Below are 6755 nucleotides of genomic sequence, written 5' to 3' on the forward strand. Positions count from 1 at the left end.
TCACCAGCCAGGAAAAAATGTTCCTGCCCTTGAATGTCCTTGCTGTCCTCTCAACGAGTTAGAATAAAACTAAAAATCAATAAATTTGAATTTAAATAAAATAGAATAAAAATGAAATTTAAAAATTTCAACTCTTACAACCCTCCTAGGGCTCCGCTGCCGGAATCAGCAGGAGTGGTGTTGGCCTCTTCAGGGGAGTTAGAGTGGGACCCGACCAGAGCGGGGGCCCTTAAACCCCAAAAATCCAGCCTGGGGGGCAAAACATCCCCTACAGCGGCTTGGAGTGAGTCCCCCAGAAAAATGTCACTTAAAGCTGTCATGATCACCCCTGAAAAGGGGCTTGTGGGGCTGTGGCCCCACAAACACCTGAAAATGGGGAGGAAAAAACACCCTTGGAGGGGTGAGGTCCCCCCAAACATCCCTAAAAAGAGAAAAACTCCTCTTCAGAGGGGCCTGAAGACCCTTCAGGGCACTCGAGGAGGGACAAGATCCCCTCCTCTGCTGGGGCCTCTCCGAGCCGGGAGCTCTCCCGTTGGCGGCTGCCCTCGGGGGAGCCCCGAACGACGGCGGCTCCTGGGCTGAGCCCCCCTCAGCCGGGGCTGTGGAGGGAACTGGGGGGGCTGGGACGGGGCCTGGGGGTCCTGGGGTGACCTGGGGGAGCCTCAGTGGGTCCCACCTCCCCCTGTGCCCCCTCTCCCACCCCCTTCCCAATATTGCCCCCAAACAAAAGCTTGTGGCTGTGCCAGCGCCCCCACCGACCTCCAGCCCTGGGAACCTGGAGCAAGCGGAAACCACAACTTTGCAAATGCTACCTGTGCCTGAAGCAAATGGAAAGAGAACTGGGGCGTGAAAAATAAAGCTTGTTTATTTTCAGAAAAACAGCAAAGAAAACACAGAACACATTTACATTGTAAGAATATTTGTAACAACAACTATCTATGGAACGTATATACCTAAGAACATATCTAACAAAAGTCTATGAAACGTATTTACAGAAGACAAAAAGAAGCCCTAAAACCTATAGCCTAAAGACAACAACAAACTCTACAACGTATGTACAAAAGGGTGGCATCTCTGTCCGGGATCTCCATCGGTCCTTGAGGAAAAGCAAGAGGCACGGTCACTCCAATCAGGCAGAGAGGGCTCTTCCATGTGCCCCCAGGCTGGCCCAGCAAGCGCAGCACAGGCTGGGGATGGCCACCAGAACCCAATGCACCGGGTCCCACATCCCTGAGCAGGGACCACCCAGCCCAGTCCCAGCCTGGCAGCAGGGGACCCGCTCTGCCTGTGGGGACCACATGCCTGTCCTGCTGCTGGTATTGCTCTTCATCCCAAGATCATGGCCTCTTCCTCATCTTTCTCATCAATGTCCATGTCCTTAAGGTACTCTTCCATTTCCACGTCCATCTCCTCTTCCACATCTACCTCCATCTCTTCTTCACCAGTCTCTTCTCCATCCACTTCCATCTCCTCCTCTGGATCCATCTGCATGTCCACCTCCATCTCTTCCTCTCCAGTCTCTTCTCCATCCACTTCCATCTCCTCCTCTGTATCCATCTGCATGTCCACCTCCATCTCTTCCTCTCCACTCTCTTCTCCATCCACTTCCATCTCCTCCTCTGTATCAATCTCCATGTCCACCTCCATCGCATTGTCTCCACTCTCTTCTCCATCCACTTCCATGTCCTTCTCTCTATCAGCCTGCATGTCCACCTCCATCTCGTCCTCTCTCTCGGTGACAGCCTGCAGAGGTAGCAACACCTCAGAGTGGGGTCCCTGTCCCACCCCATCCCCACAGAACTCCAGCCCAGCCGGGCAGCTGGGGGGTGTCCACCTCCATGGAATGGCACTGTACCTTCCTCAGGACAAATGTGAGCATCCTGCAGGGACGGATGACAAAATCCAGGCAACAGAGAGCTTTCAGGACTGATGGGAGTATCAGGGCGCAGGTGACGAGAAGAGTGACAGGGAACATGGTGAAGGGTGAGCTGGCACGAGGGCTGGCACAGGGTGGGCTGACACAAGGGCCAGTGGTTGTGTTGTGCTCTTTGCTGGACGCTGGAAGTTCCTGCTGGAACATCACATCTGTGACATCACAGTGGATCTAAAGAGCATCTTGTTCCGAGCTGAGCAATCTTCCCCAGCCCATGCTGCTCACAGCCCTGTTGCCAAGGATGGGGCATCCACAGCCTGGGCCAGTGCCTCAGCAGCCTCCGTGTAAAAGAGCAGCTCCCTCAGATCCAACTTCAATCAGCCTCCTGCAGTTGAAAGCCATCCCCCCTTGTCCTGTTGCCACGGGCCCGGCTGAACACTGTCCCCGTCTTTCCTGTGGGACCCTTCCAGTCCTGCAGAGCTGCAGGGAGGCCTCCCCAGTGTCTCCTCTTTCCAGGCTGAGCATCCCCAGCCCCACTTGGACGGCAGTCAGGTAGATCAGGGGGAGTCAAGGCTGAAGTCAAACAGCATCAGGAACTGAGAGGTGGAAGCTTTAGGCCCAGGTTTGCCTCTGTAATAACAGCGGAGGGGAAGATGGTGGGACACTGGCTCTGTTCTAACCGGTGAATATTTTTTTTTTTTTTTTTTTCCCTTCTTTTCTGTCATGCTGATGCAGGTGTTGCTGTTTGCAAGGAAGCTTGGCACATTATCCATTGTCTTCTCCATTTGTGAAACAACGAGCAGAGTCTGGGCAGGCTGATGATGCAGAGCAAAACCTGCAAATACACCGGTGATCCTGAGCCTGGAGGGTGCAGCTAAACCCGGCCAAAAATAATTTCTGGAAAGTCAAGCCTGGTTTACATTTTCTTGAGTTTGGCTATTCCTGAACCGGGGGAGAGGGCATTCGGGGGAGGGGGTACCACAGGGGTTCCCCTCCCCCGTTTTTGGGGGGTCTCCCATGGTGCCCCCTCCCCAAAAAGCTCCGCGGGCCCCCTGAAGTGGCTCCTGTTCCACCGGCCGGTGCCCCCTGATCCAGGACTGCCCCCGGTGAGTCTGGGGGCTCTGGGGGGATTCTGGGGGGATTTTGGCAGCATTTTTGGGCATTGGGGGACTTTGTTGGTAACTTAGGGGGAATTACTGGATTTTGGAGAGAATTACTGGGTTTGGGGGGTTATGGGACTTTGCAGGGTTTTGTGGAATTGAGGATTTCGATGATTTTTTTAGGGTTTTCTGGGGTTTTTTGGGGGGGTTTACTGAAATTTTTGGGAGTTTTTTTTTAATTTTGGTGGGTTTCACTGTGATTTTGTTGGATTCTTTGGGGTTTTGGAGGTTTTTATTGGGATTTTGGGGGGATTTTGGGGGGTTTTAGAGGAATTTTGGGGGGCTTTGGAGTTGTCCCAGGGTGTAGGGAAGGGCTGAGAGGCACCAAAGTCTCCTTTAAACCCCTGAAAGTCTCAATAAACCCCATGAAATCGCAATTAAATCTCACAAATTCCCATTAGAACACCCTCGAATCCCAATAAAAGCTCACAAAATCCCAATTAAACCCCACAAATCCCCCCCAAAAAATGTCTCCAAAACCACATGAAGCCCCACAGAATCCTCAGGAGACCCAAAGAAATCTTGGCAACACCCAAAAAACCCCACAAAACCCCCCGCAAAATCCCCGCTAAAATTCCTAACAAACCCAAGTCCCCAAAGAATCCCACTAAATGCCCCCACAATTCCAATAAAATGCCTCCAAATCCCCCAAACATTCCAATAGAACACAGAAATAATTCCAGAGGATCCCACAAAATCCCAGTAAAACCTTCCAAAAGTCAAAAGAAAACAGCAAAAATTTCAATTAGCCCCAAATACCCCCAGGAAAAAAACTTCCCCCTCAAAGCACCAATAAAACCCCTCAAAATCCAAACTCCCCAAAATTCCCCAACTGCCTCCAAACCAATAATTCTCCCCAAACACCCCAATAATTCCCTGTAAACTCCCAACACAATTCCCCAAAGCCCAAAAAAGCCCCAGATGCCCAAACCCCTCCCGAGCCCTCCCTGGTCCCTCCCGGTCCCGCCCAGGCCCGTCCGGGGCCGCGGCCAAAACTGCCCGGAGCGGACGCGGAGGTCCCGGAGTGACCCCGGAGCCGATCCCGGGCTCGGCCTCGGGCTCGGCCCCTTTGGGGGATTTTGGGCCACACTGGGAAGGTTTAGGGTGGGCTTCAGATCCCTTGCGGGGATCCCGAGCCTTTTTGGGTGGATTTTAAGCCCCTGTGGCTGATTTGAGGCCGAATCTGGTGGGGTTTAGGGGGGATTTCAGACCCCTTTGGGTGATTTTAGGTCCATATGGGTGAATCTTAATCTTGTGTGCATGATTTTAGGTCCCTTTTTTGTGATTTAGGGTCCAATTAAGTAGGGTTTTTTTTGCTTCTTTGGGCAATTTTAGGTCAAACCAAGCCATTAAGGTGATTTTAGGCCAAAGCAGGTACTTTCAGGGTGGATTTTAGCTGCATTTGAGGGATTTAAGGGTGATTTTAAGCCATTTCATGTGTCTTTTAAAACATTTGAGGCAATTTTAGACCCCATTGTTTGGATTTTAGAGCCCTTTGGATACTTTTAATACCATTTGGCTGATGTCAGGCCAAACCATGTGGATGTAGGTTGCATTTGATGCCCTTTTGGGTGATTTTAAACCAAACCGGGCTTTTTTAGGACAGCGTGTCCCCTTGGCCCCGCTCCTTTCCCCTCACGGTTCCGCCCTTTCCTCGCCCCCTTTCCCCTCATGGTTCAGGATCGCGGAGCAGGGGAGGAGCAGGAGGGAGGGAGGAAGAGGCGCAGCGGCAGCAGGGAGCAGCCGGAGGAGAGGAGAGAAGGAATCGCGTGGCCCTGGCGCTGCCTGAGCTCGCAGCACCCCGGGAGCATCGCCCCCATCCCGCAGGTGCCCAGGGAGGGGGAGCTCGGCCCAAATATCCTGGGGCTGCCTGGGTTTGGGGTTTTTTGCGGGGGATATTTGGAGCTGGCAGGGCTCCAAAGATCAGCCGTGGCGGGCCTTAGGGGGACATCATGGGGTCTTGAGGTCGGGAGCGGCTACACCCGGTATGAGACCTGTCATTCCCAGTATGAGCCTGGTTAAGGTCTTTCAGCTCCTGCCAAAGGTCTGACAGCTCCTAGTGAAGGTCTGACAGCTTCTGCTGAAGGTGTGACACTTCCTGGTGAAGGTCTGACAGCTCCTGTGAAGGTGTGACAGCTCCTAGTGAAGGTCTGACAGCTCCTGGTGAAGTTATGAAACCTCCTAGTGAAGGTCGGACAGCTTCTGGTAAAAATCTGACAGCTCCTGCTGGAGGTCTGACAGCTCTTGCTGAAGCTGTGACAGCTCCTTCTGAAGGTGTGACGGCTCATCCTGGTGGTCTGACAGCTCCTGGTGAAGGTCTGACAGCTCCTACTGAAGGTCTGACAGCTCCTGCTGAAGGTCTGACAGCTCTTTCTGAAGGTGTGACAGCTCCTGGTGAAAGACTGAAAGCTCCTCTTGAAGGTCTGGCAGCTTCTGGTGAAGGTGTGACAGCTCCTGGTGAAGGTCTGACAGCTCCTCCTAAATTCTGACCATTCCTGCCAAAGGTCTGACAACTCCTGCTGAAGGTCTGACAGCTCCTACTGAAGGTCTGACAGCTCTTGCTGAATTTGTGACAGCTCCTAGTGAAGGTGTGACAGCTCCTGGTTAAGGTGTGACAGGTCCTGCTGAAAGTGTGACAGCTCGTTCTGAAGGTCTGGCAGCTTCTGGTGAAGGTGTGACAGCTCCTGGTGAAGTTCTGACAGCTCCTGGTGAACATGTGAAAACTCCTGGTGAAGGTCTGACAGCTCCTGCTGAAGGTCTGACACCTCCTGGTGAATGTTCGACAGCTCCTGCTGAAGGTGTGACAGCTCCTGGTGAAAGTGTGACATCTCCAGGTGAATGTTTGACAGCTCCTGCTGAAGGTGTGACAGCTCCTGCTGGAGGTCTGACAGCTCCTTCTGATAATCTGACAGCTCCTGCTGAAGGTGTGACAGCTCCTGGTGAAGGTGGGACAACTCCTAGTGAAGTTGAGACAGCTCCTGCCGGAGTTCTGACAGCTCCTGCTGTCGGTCTGACAGGTCTTGTTTAGGTCTGATAGCTCCTCCTGAAGGTCAGAGAGCTCCTGCTGAAGGTGTGATAGCTTCTGGTGAAGGTCTGACAGCTCCTGCTGAAGCTGTGACAGCTGCAGGTGAAGGTGTGACAGCTCCTGCTGGAGGTGGGACAGGTCTTGGTGAAGGTCTGACAGCTCCTGCTGAAGCTGTGACAGCTCCAGGTGAAGGTGTGACAGCTCCTAGTGAAGGTCTGACAGCTTCTGCTGAAGGTCGGAGAGCTCCTTTGAAGGTCTGACAGCTCCTGGTGAATGTCTGACAGCTTCTGGTGAAGGTCTGACAGCTCTCAGAGCGTCAAATTTACGTGGCTAGAGGGTGGTGTGCAGAAAGGAGACAGAGGAGTCCTGTAAAAGTCCCTTGATTGGCATAAAGGGAGAGCGTGCATCAGGCGTGTGTCCAACGCAGTCTCCCAATCACTTGGATCAAGTAGCCTTCTTTTCTTCTTTCCCGGCTGCATTTTCTTTCATTCCCTTTCCCCCTTGGCTGAGCTACTTGGAAGGTACTCGGGACTTCCCGATCTGCCCATCATGTCCCCCTCATTACGTGCCCTCTATAAAACACACGATCCACGATCATTTCAACTAGCTAAATCAATTGATATTTTTAGTGAGCTTTACTGATTGACATGGACTGCTCCTCAGCCAAGGCCATGCTAAACTCCTGAACTTAGGGAAG

The sequence above is a fragment of the Anomalospiza imberbis genome, unplaced genomic scaffold, assembly GCF_031753505.1.
Source record: "Anomalospiza imberbis isolate Cuckoo-Finch-1a 21T00152 unplaced genomic scaffold, ASM3175350v1 scaffold_155, whole genome shotgun sequence".
NCBI lineage: Eukaryota > Metazoa > Chordata > Aves > Passeriformes > Viduidae > Anomalospiza > Anomalospiza imberbis.